We start from the raw sequence: 14,885 nt of genomic DNA, 5'->3' as shown, positions 1-14,885 counted from the left end.
TGGTGTTATGCAACAACTGTGTGGTAAATCACTTAAAGACACTCATTGCCAGGAAGATGTTGCCATTTCCAAAGTTTTAACCCTGTCATTTATCATAAGTTGTCTCCTGTTACAGTGATTATTTTTAGGTCTCGCAGACCTAGCGCTGGAGCGCACATGCGCTTCTCGCTCTGTGAGGCTTATTGTAATCGATAAGATTTCAGTAGGGGACTTAAAGCCTCGCCCATCATTCTCATTGGCTGGCGTCATCATTTATGCTAAGCGCTGGCCTTTGATTCAAAACGAGGCTTTTTTGTTACCACCCTGTCTCCTTCTCGGATGGCCCATCTGGACTGGATCGTTTGTTTGCGGCTTGAGACTGTCTCCTTCAATTAGTGGGTGAGCACTTCTTTTTATCATTCACGCTTTGGCAACCGGTTGTTTAAAATTACGGCAGTCTCAGCACTAATAATGGAAGCCATGTGATTCTTTTATGACTCGCAATCACTCTAAATTGTACGTGTTTTGTTACTTTAATGAGCGCAGCGCCCGCTAGGGACACCGGCTCACTTGATTTATTTGTATTCTACATTTATGTTGAGCGCAGCGTTCACTTCAGGGACACTACACTCTGTTTCTTTTTTCTTCCATGTTATTTTAGCCGAGGCTGAGCTGAATCCAGTGCGTATGCCTTACTCAGTGGCTGGCTGCTTTTCAAATGCAGAAACTTTGAAGGCGAGGGAGCGAGTCTGCCCAGTTTAGCTGCTGCTCCACCCTCCGCAATTACCGACACTGTGCGGGAAAACTCCCTCGGTGTAGTCAAGATTATGAGATTCCTGTGTAAGTAGTTTATCAGGCCCATGTTTTGCTTTGCATTCTGGGACTTCCCTGGACGTCCTAATTAGCGCACGATAAAATCATGACAAAAAATATCAGAATGCAACGATAAAACCTCCTGGGTGAGTTATTCCACGGCAGAGATAGGAAATCCAGGTGTCCTGTTCAATCTCATGACTAGCGCTCAGAAGATGGCATGCAAGCGCTATAAAAACTTCAGTGAGAAAGGTATGGGAGGTATCTCTTACCCTCCATGCCTGCTTAGATATCAGGTTCAGTCCCTGTACTCCTGGTGCTACCGTCTCCTTCACCTGCATGTCCTGCAGCGCAGCTGGCCTCGGTGCTGCCCACATCCCAGTCCGCCGCTCTTGTACGCCAGCACAAGCCCCCCTTCTCTCCTTCAATTACACCCTCTTCCACTCTTTTCATCTTCTTTCCTCCTCTCTTATGTTCTGCTCCGCTCCCTCGTTCCTTTTCCTTCTTGCTTGCTGTCTTTCACCTTTCCTTCAAAAGTCTCTTTTCGCTCTGGTTCTCCTCTAGTACCAGGCTGTTTGTCTCATCCCTCCCCTCTACCCTTTTTCTTTCCCTCTCTCGGTTCCATCTTTCTGCCCCTGCTATCTTCTTACTTTCTTTTTCATGTTGTAATTTTCGTCTCTTTCTATCCTTACTTTTTGTATCCGCACCCTTTTCTCTTTTTCTCATTCTGCTCTACTTTCTCTTTCAATTTTAATTTCGCCCATTTGTTTATTTTTCTTCGCGCCTCTACTCTCTCTGCCCCCTTCTCTATCTCTCTTTGTATACCCTACGTTACTCTTGCCTCCCCTGTTCTCTCGTCCTCCCGTCTCTCCGCCCGCCAATCGATCTTCTTTCCTGAACTGTGGCGTTTGTCTGAGACTCATCTGACACCTCCCTCTCTCACCACCCTGTCTTGAAGAGAAAACCTTTTCATGCATTGCTGCGCCAGCTTGTCGTCTTCCTCCTCCTCTTTCGTAGCCAGGGGCAAGTCACTTCCTCACCCCTGCATTGTAAAGTATCCACGCAGATAGCTCGGTGGGTTAATTTACCTGGTGCAGGGATCTGCCTTTAAAGTGAGATGACAGGGAGGAAATGCACCTGCAGTATAGATGTGATTCGAAGATTACATTTTCAAATATTAATTTGATATTTCAGAAGGATAACGTGCCTCCTGCAAAATAATGTCTTCATCGTGCGCGTACTATCTATGGGCCCCTGCTGGTGCCGAGCTCTTCAACCATCTGAGGTCGAGAAAATTAATATCATGTAAATATAACGTGAATTTATAGAGCATTGTGTCAGCTCAAAGAGCTTCTAGGTGCTAGATATCTCAGGGTACCAGATCTGGGGTATTCGGAGAAGAAATTAAAAAAAGGACCCAGACGACTAAATTTGATTAAAAAATTCAATGTTCATATTTTTTAAGACTCGCGAGCTGTCCGAATTGAGTAGCACAAGCCTCTTGAAGGAACGTGTTCCATAATTTAGCACCAATAAAAGGTAGATTCAAAAGCAACCTAGCCCCCGAGTTTTGATCCAATGGAAGTTTCCTATTTAGATATTTAGGCAGACCCAGATACAAATGAGTTAGCATAGTCAAGTATGGAGGGGATGAGAGCATGGATCGCAGGTTTTCTTTTCTGTGGCTAAAGGCAGAAACCCCAAGATTTATGTTGGTTAGCAGTGTTCTTCCAGGTTAGGTAGTTGAGTGTGGTCATGGTATGACAGAAGCCCGAATCACGGGTGCCAGAGAGCTCATATAAATGTTAATGAGCCAAGGGCGTAGTTTACTCAGTAAGATTCGGGAGGGGGGCTCGCATTTCTCAACTAAAACAGTGGACCACAGGGTGAGGAGAATGTGTGGGGTGACCACGTTGTGGGATGGACTAGTCCCATGAGGAGCAGGGTCAGTTCTGATTTGCCGAATGTGGGCCTCTGGGACTGATTTAGAGTTTGGCAGACCTGTCCTCTCTTGCAATGCAATAGGTCTCGCATTTACACGAGTTTGAGCTATTGACATTGCAAATAACAATGCCTTTTATTTTTGATTCTTGTTTAAAACTTAAATAAAAGTCATTGCCATTAACAATACCAATAGCTTAAACTCGTGTAAATGCGAGACCTATTGCATTGCAATTGCTTGTTATATTTTGTAGTGCGGCAGATTGCTCCTAGCTAACTCATGGTTTGTGAGCATAGAGCAGTGCTCGAAGGCTGCACATTCCGTAGAGCTCCTGCTCTGTACTTAAATGATTAAACCCAGCCAAGGAGCTGGGAGTGGCCATTGCACTGGATAGCTGCCTTCACACTGGAAGCTGAAGAAGCTAGTAGCATGCCATTGCTGATCCATATGTCATCACGCATTAGTGTCTGTCCGACACGGAAGAATGACAGATGACAAATTAACTTGTTGGACAATTTTATTGTTGTCATTTTTAGGAAGATCAAAGTCTAAATCTCAGTGATTGCCTCTTCCAAATAATTTTCTGGTTCTCACCCATCATGATAGGCCTTTACTTTGTGTAATATCCGGTTTGCGCCCTGTATTCAGTTCCTTGAAGCTACTAAGGTTATGGGCCTTTCGCTGTTCACGCTTTGCTTATCTATGACTAGGAGTCATCTTTCCCCTTCCCCCACTTGATTTGTAAAGCCTGATCATTTTTAAATACCTTTTACATATTTTTACCTACACATTTTCTAATTATATCATTGTTCTCGTTTTTCTTTTCGCTTTGCAAAGTGCTTGAGTGCTCTTAGACTTTGTGTGCACAATAAAACTGTATACGAATAATATAAATACATTGTTATGATTGAAACACAAGCCACAATTTCTAAGAGGCACCTGGTAGCTGGCTGTTGTGAGAGCTGAGACACCCAACTCTGTAGGCTGCACTGCACTGCAGGGCAGCAGGTAGAGGGGGCCATTGGGATGCTGACTCAGTGAAATCCATGCATGCTGCAGCCAGCTAATGCACCATTGTCCTCACCAGCACAAGCAGCAGCAGAGACTGCATGACCTGCATCACAATGCATAGCCCTCTCAGCGCATGCCATTACAAAGTCCCAAATGACCTTCTGTGCAATGCTCTTCTCTTGTAAGGGGGCATAACATCTTGACCAGAAGGCTCAGTCACACACTTGCCTGTGCTTGGGGACGCTTCGCAGAATCCCCCACCTTACTGACCGTGCCAGGCTCACAGTGCAGCTCATATAGGAGCGGGCAAGGAGGGCGGAGATAGACATTTTCCTCTTATTACTCACCAGTGCAGAGTCAGTGTAGTTGCCACTCAAGATAACTATACCAAACCCTGAATAGCTGACTTGTGTAAGCTGCTCCAAAATGTGAGATACCCTGTCAGTAAAACAGTGGCTGAAGGGGTCTCACCCATGACCCTATTCTATGTACGTTGTGTGCTAGGCTGAACCATAATGTGAATGACACTATAACGCAAAAATAGCTAATGTGCACGTTGTGGGATGGACTTTTCCCATTAGGAGCAGGGTCAGTTGCCCTTACAGCAGCAATGCTTGCACTCGTGTGCGTCGCCTCCCGCGCAGCGTCACACCCTCCCGCCACAACTTTCACTCTTTTTATTTGCATATTTATATAGCGCGAACTCGACCCGAAGGTATAGGAGCGCTTTACACGAGCACCGTATTTACATTACATATTCAGGCATGGGGAGATTAAGTGATTTGCCCAAAACCACAGGATGTGGACGCGACCACGAGGCTCAAACCCTGGTTTCCTGCACCAGAGGCTGCGGCGCAGCCAACGGACCACATCCTCTCCTTCTCTTTTCCCTCTACTCGTTCTCTACCTCTCCCTCTCTTACTTTATTGGTTTCTATTATTGATATATAGTTCTCAGCTCCTCTTGCAACGCCCACATACAGATTTGGAATGACTATCCTTGGGACCGAGCTTTGATGAGGTAAAATCCAGCCTTGTGCCCAGGCGACCTGGTCACTGTCTCGTGGCTACGGCGGTTCTACGAAGCCTGCACTCGAGATCCGACTGTGAGGTACTGTCTCTTGCTATTATCACTGCTGCCTCAAGAAATGTCCCTGAAGCTACCCTAATGAACTGTCCAGACAACAACACTAGGGTGCCGATTACGATCCGGTAACAAAATTCCCCGTACGACTCGTATCCGGTCTTTTTACCGTACGAATCGTACAAGTGCCGTACAAACTGCCAATTACGATTCGCATGGGAAAAAGACCATACAAATCGCATCGGGAATAATTCCCCACACGTCCTCGGGTCGGAAAATGTGTCCGACACGTCCCCGGACGATTTACCGTACAAATGTGAAAAGTGAAGTCCGACCGCGGAATCACGATCCATCCCGTGCGTCCGATGTTACAACCGTATGGAAAAAACACCGTCCGCACAGAACACCCATAGCAACCATGGAGACATGTGCCCGCATACGCGCCGACCCCCCCCCAGCCCCCGTATGTTCGAGTCGCACCCGTGTATGTGTCGAACCCCCCCCGTGTATGTACACCCGTATATGTACACCCATGTATGTACGGTGCGTACCCCCAGCGCGTAGCGCTGGGGGTACGCACCGTACATACACGGGTGGGGGTACGACTCGAACGTACACGGGTGTACATACATGGGGGTTCGACACGTACACGGGTGTACATACATGGGGGGTTCGACACGTACACGGGGGTACATACACGGGGGTTACGACACGTACACGGGTGTACATACACGGGGGGTACGACTCGAACGTACACGGGTGAACATACACGGGGGTTCGACACGTACACGGGTGTACATACACGGGGGGTACGACACGTACATGGGTGCACATACACGGGGGTATGACTCGAACGTACACGGGTGTACATACACGGGGGGTTCGACACGTACACGGGTGTACATACACGGGGGGTATGACTCGAACGTACGGGGGTTGGGGGGTACGACTCGAACATACGGGGGCTGGGGGGTATGACTCGAATGTACGGGGACTGGGGGGGGTACGACTCAAACGTACGGGGGCTGGGGGGGTACGACTCGAACGTACGGGGGCTGGGGGGGTATGACTCGAACGTACAGGGGCTGGGGGGGGTCGGCGCATATACATACGGGGGCTGGGGGGGGGTCAGCGCGTACCGGGCCACCTACTCTGGTCGTTTCGCGCCGTACTTCGCTTTTCCGGCACTTTTTGGGTGCCGTGAAAATATTGCCGTCCGGACTGCTGTCGGTTCGAATCGTACTTCCTGGGTCGTGAAACGCTGCCTGAAAGCGTCCCGACGTCACGTCGCAGCATTCTCGGATCACATTGGTACGTATAATTTCGTCGGTAGGTGTTTTTTACGATTCGTACGGAAATGGTGTTTCCGTGCGAATCGTAATTCCATGTTTGTAAAGTTTTACAACCGGGTACGACGGTTCGTACCCGGTTTATACCGGATCGTAATCGGCACCCAGATCTTGTACGATGGGCACAGACTCCTGATTGGACCTATATTGTATAACTTGGCGACATATTGTTAATTGTAATACTGGGAACTGCAATATGGTTTCTTATAAATGTTAATAAAAACAAGTAAAAAAAAAAAAGAACTAATGAGGGGCTGACTCAAAACCACCTGTATCTGTTATTCTTATTAACATGTATCCGTTTCAGCAGACTGAAGTAACAGCTAACTCTGTCGCGCCAGACTTGAAGTTATCTGAAGTGTGTGTCTGCACATGAAGGGTGTGTACTGAGGCGGTATATTATTAGACATGGTGCCTTTACCGAAAAAAGATGCACTTACCTTTAATAAAGAAAAACGTTGATTTAATGGAAAGATCAGAGGAATCACATATTGCAAATTGAAAGCATCATCATAAAAAGCTTCAAGAAATTGTAGAAGTCAAACATTTGCAATGTCACAGACGCATACATCAGACCAATAGGTAGACATAAATAGTTCCTTATTGTTCATCTATAAAAAATATATATTTCTTCCCAGGATAAAGCAGGTAGATGTACCTATTGTCCTTGTATTGCGGTCTAATGCAAAAATAGTTAGGGCCTTATTTAGATTTTGAGGGACTGGATATTATTATTATCATTAATATTATTATTATTAGTATTATTAATAATGCATTTTTGTAGAGCTCACGGCTATCCAAAAACAGGCTTCCCAGCCCTAACCGGACTCCTGAGAAGATAGCGTTTTTAAGTAAAACGAAGAGTTTTGAATTGCTTTCTGAAACTTAACAAATGTTTATTTGTTCTACAGTGAATCGGTAGAGAGTTCCACTGTTTTAGAACAAGGTATGCAAACAAACGACCCCCCACCTCTTACTCTCTTGATTCTGGGGACACTAAAGAGATATAGATTGTTTGATCTCAATTTTGTAATAGCGCTGTGGGGTGTAATGAGATGTCAAATACATGGTGCTTTAAAATTGAATTCTTTTGTTTGTTGGGTGCCAATGAAGTTTGACAAGAGCAGAGCGTGCTAACTGCGTTTTTGGTATACCCAGCAGTAGTCGAGTCGCTGGATTATGGGTAACTTGCAGCTGCTTTGTGACAGATAAAGGGCTGCCTAAAAAGAGAGAGTTGCCGAAGTCTGAATGAGATACTATGAGGCCCTGAGGCAACTAATCTACGTGTTTCCATGGGGAGCCACTTGAGCATCTACCTCAGTGCTCTGAGGAGGTCGAAGCACGTAGGCGCAACTTTCTTTGCCTGGGCGGTCATGGGGAGATCTTTGGCCAATATGAACCCAAGACTTTTCACTTCTGGTTTGAGGGGGGACCCGCACCCAAACACTGGGGCCAGTAAAGTTGAATCTCATAATGACAGTTTATTTCTGATTACCATGATCTCTGTTTTGTCACCGTTCAATTTACAGGTGGTCACCATCCAGTTGGTAACCTGCTCCAATCAAAGGGTGACTCTTTCAGATGAGGAGCCTATATTAAGTGACAAGGAGACAATAATCTGAGTATCATCCGCATATGACATCATGATGATTCCTAGGGAACAAATGATGTCTGTAGAGGGGGATGTACAGATTAAAGAGCATAGGGCTCAGAGATGAGCCCTGTGGCACTCCGCATTTCAGATGATGAGTCGCCAAGAGAAAGGACCCTTCACTACCTTCAAAGCTCCTATATTTGGAAATGAAGCCAGTCATTTTAACGTGCTACCTGTTAAACCTGCTTCTTCCAGTCTCTGTCTTGGGATGGAATTGGTGTGTGTTGAAAGCTGCGCTCAAATCAAGATTCATGAGCGCAGCCGACCCACCCTTATCCAGGAACTTTTTAAGGTCCTCTGCAGATAGCATGAGAGTCGTCTCTGTGCTACAGCCAGTTTTAAAACCACTTTGCATGGGAGGCACTATATTATTAGACTCCAGAAAATCAGTAGGATGGCCACTTAATAATTTACCCAGGATTTAACTGACACCTGGGAGTAATGAAATGGGTCTATAGTTTTCGATTTGATCGCGGTCTAATGAAGATTTCTTAAGTAAAGGGCAAATGATTGCATGTTTCCTCAAGTCAGGAACTGAACAACTTTCTAAAGATTAATTGTAGTTGTCCATCAGGGCTGACAGGATTATATTCCCCTTTTAAAAGAATATTTTGGGGAGCAGGGTCCAGGGGAGAGCCGGACTTGACTGTGTGCGCTATAGTCATGATATTGTTTTTAATGAGCTGCGGAAAGGTTGAGAGTTTAACCTTAGATTTCTTGACTAAGACACTGTCATTGGTTTTGATGTCAAGTTCTGATGGCCCCAACAATGCCTCATGAATGAGCCTGACCTTTCCAAGAAAGTAACTGGCCAGCTGCTCATAATGTTCCTTGGAATGGGAAAGCATCAACTCCTGCCGTGTTGGGTTTTTAAAAAAAAGATTAGATTTCCTTAGACAGATGTAAGGACTACCTGATTTTATCAGCAAGGTCATCTAGCCTGGTTCTACCAATAGTGTGCTCATATTTTTTCAAGACTTTATGTTTGCTTGCTTTTGTAATTATAATGGCATCTCCATTTCCTTCTGCATCTCCTACACTCTTTCTTTAATTCCTTTTGCTCTGATGTAAATCATTTGACATTGTCCTTAGCCTGACGTTGGTTGCAAATTTTCAAAGGATCTCCAGTATAGTGCTGATCCATTTCTTAAAGATTGAGTAGGAAGAGGAACTGTCACTGTCTAAACCTGCAGCGGAACCATGCAGGCCTGTTTCCCATCTAGTGAGCTACCAATTTGGACTATTACCTATTGAGCTTTAATTGTAGTGTGTTGGGTTTAAGCTCTTCTATTTCTGAGTCAAAACGTGGCAGTTGTTCTGTCCTCCATATTACAAGAGCCATGGCCTCTAATCCATTTGTAAAATATCCCAAGGGTCATCCACCACATTTGTGATGGACTACCTCATCCTCCATCCGCAATGGTGTGGGGTAAGTTATGATAAATGAATGGGTAGTAAATTTTGCCTTTGTAGATTCCTAAAAGTGAAGGTGCTATAAAGTAAATGCTTGTGATACTGCGTTCATGAAGAAATTAGTTGTATTTCTCCCAGATACAGAAAAATAAATGTATAATTCTCAGTTCTGCTCTAGGAGAACATTAAATTGACACAGTAACATTGGAATGTCAATTTTGCTGCAAGAGAAGGTAAGCCACACCCCAGGAAACCAAGTGAAAAATGATATACTACCATAATACCACAAAACACGCACCAAACAACTACATCGCACTTTAATTGGTTACTGAAGCAAAATAGACAAATCGATGTTGGTCTGGATTAGGAGCAAAGGGCCTGATTTAGACATTTTATGCCCTTCAGGGCTATGACGTAAATCATTCCATTGCCCCGGCAGACATCCCGTCCTCAAATTTATTAATGTTTCCTGACATCTCATAATATTAGCAGGATCAACATTTCCTGTCCATGTTGTAAAAGTTTAACTCATGTATCCTTCAAGCAGGATGACCACCCATGAAACTTTTAAATAGTTTTGAGTTCTTCAAAAACAAACCTAATGTGGGAGTTTGTCTTTGAAAAGAGTAAACCTAATGACCCTGAAACCATGGGAGTTTTTTCCCAAGGAGTGAGGGGTAGCTTTGTTATTACTGTCACTGATGGACAGGAAAAAAGAACCATCTGGCCACCTACTGTAAATTGGATAGATGGATGTATGGCTATCCTCAAATGGTCGGTACTCCGTCGGGCCATTGGAGGAGTATGTCAGTGATGGAGCCACACAGGCTCTGTCTATGACATACTTAAGGTCCTTCCAGGCCTAAATCAGGAGGGCAGGTCATGAGGTTACATTTGCGGCAGAACACCCTCTCCGTCAAATGCTAAATCACCACCAAAACATGTTTAAGCAACCTAAACATTTATGTTTAAATGAAAGATAGTGGAAGCTCTTAAGTAGAGTATATCTGTCCCCATGCCCAAACAGGAGTGTTGCTATCATGAATATCCTGGTCATTGATTTTCACTTTGACCTAGTTCGGAATTACCCATGATTTGTACCTAGCATATTCATCAGTTTCGGTTGACATAACTCTTCCAGCATTGAGGACTACATGGTTTTGCCTGGATGTTGTTGACTTTCCACCTCTTCTAGTTTTTACAGGAGTCTACCAGACTATCAGTTAAGTCAATGCAACCAGATAATACGGTTGTGATGTCATCAGATATTAATATCGCAACCAGCTGTAATGCCTGCCTCACACAAAATTCCCAGCCATACCAGAGAATATATTTGCTCAGTTACATTGCACATCTATATATACAAACAAATACAAGCTACTGTTCTATTAACCAATCTTGTCCCATTCCAAGTTTGGGATTTATACTTCTAGGCAAGTCTCAGATTAGTGATCCTGCGCACAATCCACCTGGATTTGAATTCATATATCCTGAGCTGAATTTTATCTTCAGCCACATCTAAGTATATATTTCATAGAGATAATAAAAACTCCACCCAAAAAAAACAGCGAAAAAGAAAGAATAGATTTCAGTTTGATTCCCCTAAAGGCAATGCTCTACCACAAGACACCTGCTGGTTTCATATGACAATGTGCAATATGTATTGCAGTATTGCAGGCTACAATATAACAGATTGGTCATATGCATGTCATCTTTTCCATATAGACCCCTGATTTTCTTGTAATTATTCTAAATACTCTGAGTCAATAACCGACTTATTGGTACATCCCAGATATCTTCCTGCAGCGAAGGAGAGACAGGTTTTGCAATTATGACCTTTCTTTAGAATGAGCAACAGGTTGGAAGCTCAGAAAATGTTGTATGTCATTAAATGAATAAATAAAAAAGTTTGCATAGAACAAAGAGCCACTAAAGACTAAAGGGTATATTTATCAAAGAGTTTGCATCATGCTTGTATCACCCGAAGGGATGCAGCTCAACTGAAATTCTAGAATGAGATTTAGCAAGCCACGCAAGGCCACCTTGTGTGGCCCTGCATGGCTTGGTAACTCTGGAGTAACGCAAGGCAGCGCAAGTTACCGCAGTGTATTACTCTTCCCCAGGGAGGCTTTCCATGGGAGGCGCATGGGTGTTCCCATGCATCCACCAATGGATTTTGGCGCATTCCCAGATTTACCATGAGTGGTGGACCTAGGAATGTGTCAAAATGCTATGCCTTCCCGGCGAAGCAAGGAGAAATAAGTTTTAATCTCTTTTTATGTGAGCTGCATTCTGCAACACACATAAAAAGAGGAAAACACCTCAGAGTATTGTTTTTGTGCAGGAAGAAAGCAATCCTGCCTGCAATGCAGGCACACTTAAACCATAGTGCAAGGGTGCCTGCTTTAGCCAAAAGTGCTCCAGCATAAGGAGAGAGCAGGAATGCTCCATATCTTGATAGATATGGTACATTCCTTCCCTCTCTTTTTCTTGCAGCATAGCAAGGTGTCTTGCTGCCTTGCATGAAAAAATTATGAATATGGCCCTAAGAATCCCACACTGAAGACCAGTAATTAACAGTGAAAAGGTACAACTAAATGGATTTAGAGTGAGAACAGTCAGGTTTTAGTCAGGTAGTGGAAAGTGGCTTTAGAATGAAATGCACAAATAGGTAGAGGAGTCCTGCCAATCTGAAGGGCACAGATGGAACATAGGGTTTGATAATGGACTAAAAAATATTTAGGGCCAATTCCAGCCACTACCCTTCAAGTGAAAGAAATGGCATTAAATTGTTTTCTTTTTGAAACAGGCAGCCAGTGAAGCAGTTTCATGGTGATCCTAACAGATTTGTGTTACCATAATATTGTTGCATTCATGAAGAATATCAAAGGTATGAATATCCTTTTCATGTGTTGTTTTAATATAATTGATAAAAACATCACTTAATATAATATAGTTGAGTTATATATCGATTTTTCAATAAATCTATAGTATTTTAATGTTTAGAAGTTTATTATTTTTATTTATTAACATGTTTAAATAAGTTATGATTTGGGTGTTGGTTTTGTAAGAGAATTGGGGATGTGGTTATTCTTTTTTACAAAATGTAGTCAAATATTTTCTATTTATGCAGTTTGTATGTATTTTGTATGTATTAATGTAGTTTGCTAATGTAATTTAGGTAATTTTTGTTTAACAGTGGAAAGCAGGGGTCATTCCCTAATTGGGTGGGGAGTGTTTTGACATGTTTGTAATGTTTTTAAGGATACTGTTTTAAGTGAATTGATTTAAAAAAAAATGTATATTTTGTAATGGTATATATTTCTGTAAGTTAAAATATTGTTTTCTAAAGTATTTATGAAATGTGTAATTTAGTACATTTATTAAAGGAAAATTATTTTAAATTTCTTTTTCTATTGAAATATTTATTATGGAGGTGGTTTGATTATTAAATTGACTTTACATTGTCCCTGGGAGTACACTGTGGTTCCCTATCTAAGACAGTGTTGACATACCCTGCCTGTTCTCTCCCGGGAAAGGAATAGAACCTAGTCAGTTAAAAAATGCTTCTCACGCTGGGCGGGAGCAAAGGAAAGTGCCCAGCTCCAGTCAACACCCAGTATGGTGATGGCTGTGGAGCTTGCTGGAGAGGCAGAGGCTTTTGTGAGTCACCCCATTGCTCCCTACTGAACCCTGCATTGTGGGGGCCCTGGGAGGCATTCGAGCACCCACCTACAATTAAGAAAGCAGTCTCCACTCACAAGGAGAGCCAGCTAGGGCCATGGGTCCTTGGCACCCCTGCCCAAAGCCTGTAACTAAAAATTGAGCTGTGGGTGCCTCTGGTGCACACCAGAGCACCCATTCGGTAAAAAAAAAAACATGCTGGCTCCCACAGGCACACACAATGTGTGCCGGCCATGGAGCTGGCTGGAGCCCTTTAGGCTCCCCAAAAGGTCTCCAACTAAAATTAAACATGTGGGCATCCTGGGTGGGCACCGTGACACCCCAAAAATATAAATAGTAAAAAAAAGTAAATAATAAATAGTACCCTATGATGCCCTGCAAGGGCTGTTTACACTTCTGGTCAGCTTGGTGATGTCCCTAGAAGGGGCAGGGGCGCATCAAACATTTTTTTAATGTTAAGGGGGGCTGCATTGAGTGCAGCAGCCTCCCACCAGCAAAAATATTAAATCTTCTGGGTCATTAATTTCATCACCCCAGGAGAATTAATGATATGTTGTTAAACATTCCAAGTTTGAGCACTATGCTCTACAGCTGGAGTGAAATGCCCTCTGGTACTTGGTTTTAAGATTGTGTTTTGTGGGTTGAAACATGCTAAAAGAAAAAAAAAATAGTCTCTGAGTCTTACTTGCAACATTTTTCAGCCCACAAAATGCAGTTATAAAAACTATGTTAAAAGGAAGACTCACAGACATGTTGACTTTATTTATTTAATTAAAGCTTTATTAACATTTTTATAACAATCACTGTTAATAAACATTAAGGCCCTATCACGATGCGATTCAGAAAGCCGACTTCCGACTCACGTCTTCCAAACTCCTAATTACTATTTAGGCGGCCAAAAGTGAAATCAGTCGGTCATTCTGGCTAGATTCCGAGCATAAACCAACATATGGAATCATTCATCTTTCATGATTCATAATAGCAGGCCCTACATATAAATTTTATTTAAAAAAGGTAATAATATTATACTATTTACCTAAATGCAGTAGAGGCAATAATACAAATGATAAAGAAATAGAGAGGCAACAGAGTAAATAAAAAAATATATACTATGATCTTTCTGTAGTTGCTGTTATAGATAACCAGAGAGCCCCTGACGGGATGACGAAGTCATATCTTGGCAGCAAGGTTCTTCATCACAAACGTACCAACCCCTGTCTGTGAACATGGAGACAGCTTGATTGTTCTGGGTCAGATATGTATATACGCTACCTAGATATCTTGGACCCAGCATGAGGTTACAACACTTCATTATGAGAAGGAGGGATATAAGGCGTAAATCCATCTATCACCTTTCTACCAGCATGTAGTATACCAACTATACTTTTATTCAAACCCCGAAATTGTCAGTGGGGTTTCTCTTTATTTCCTAAAATGAATCTTTTCTGTAATTGTTTCCATCGCACCGGGTGGAATGGTGAAGGAATTGTATCTTTTCTTCCTTTTTCCTTTTTGCCACTACGGAGTAGTAGTTATTTCCAACTTATAATTAAGTATATTATGGGCGCTATTTCTGAAATTATTTCCTTTGCTTACAGATTACCCTCCATTTTAAATGTAATCCTTAAGGAGAGGTCCTGAAGAAGGTGGATGCAAATAGTTTCTACCCACCGAAACGTACGTCAACCTAATCGATCCCCAGCTGGCAACTTAATCATGGACACTAAATGAAGGGTTCTCCCCATGATTTGAGTTGTGTATGCTTTTTGAAGCTGGGTTTTTGATGTATGTGAGGTCTGAATGTGTGAGTACAGTATGTAAGGCTGACATGTGATGATAGGTTGTTGTGATGTGAGGTTGATCACAGTATGGGGAGTGTATAAATCATGTTTACAATGTATATTACTATAAAATATTGAAACACATATGAAAAGTATTGTATATACAACACAAATGA

The 14,885-nt window shown here is 42.9% G+C and overlaps 1 long non-coding RNA gene across 2 annotated transcripts in view; it reads left to right on the top strand.

Annotated features, from left to right (window-relative positions):
• Nucleotides 1–322: 322 nt before the first annotated feature.
• Nucleotides 323–14,885, top strand: part of LOC146805612 (uncharacterized) — a 36,451-nt gene continuing 21,888 nt past the window's right edge. Inside the window, exons 1-3 of one of the 2 annotated variants that reach the window (XR_014967481.1) lie at nt 323–378; nt 12,054–12,134; nt 14,527–14,605. This is a non-coding gene — a long non-coding RNA (uncharacterized LOC146805612). The remainder of the gene's footprint in view (nt 379–12,053; nt 12,135–14,526; nt 14,606–14,885) is intronic. The other variant, XR_014967480.1, reaches the window with a different exon arrangement.

Source organism: Triturus cristatus, chromosome 8 (assembly GCF_964204655.1).
Source record: "Triturus cristatus chromosome 8, aTriCri1.1, whole genome shotgun sequence".
Lineage (NCBI taxonomy): Eukaryota > Metazoa > Chordata > Amphibia > Caudata > Salamandridae > Triturus > Triturus cristatus.
Note: the sequence above shows the minus strand (reverse complement) of the source record. Positions and strands in the feature narration are given on the sequence as shown.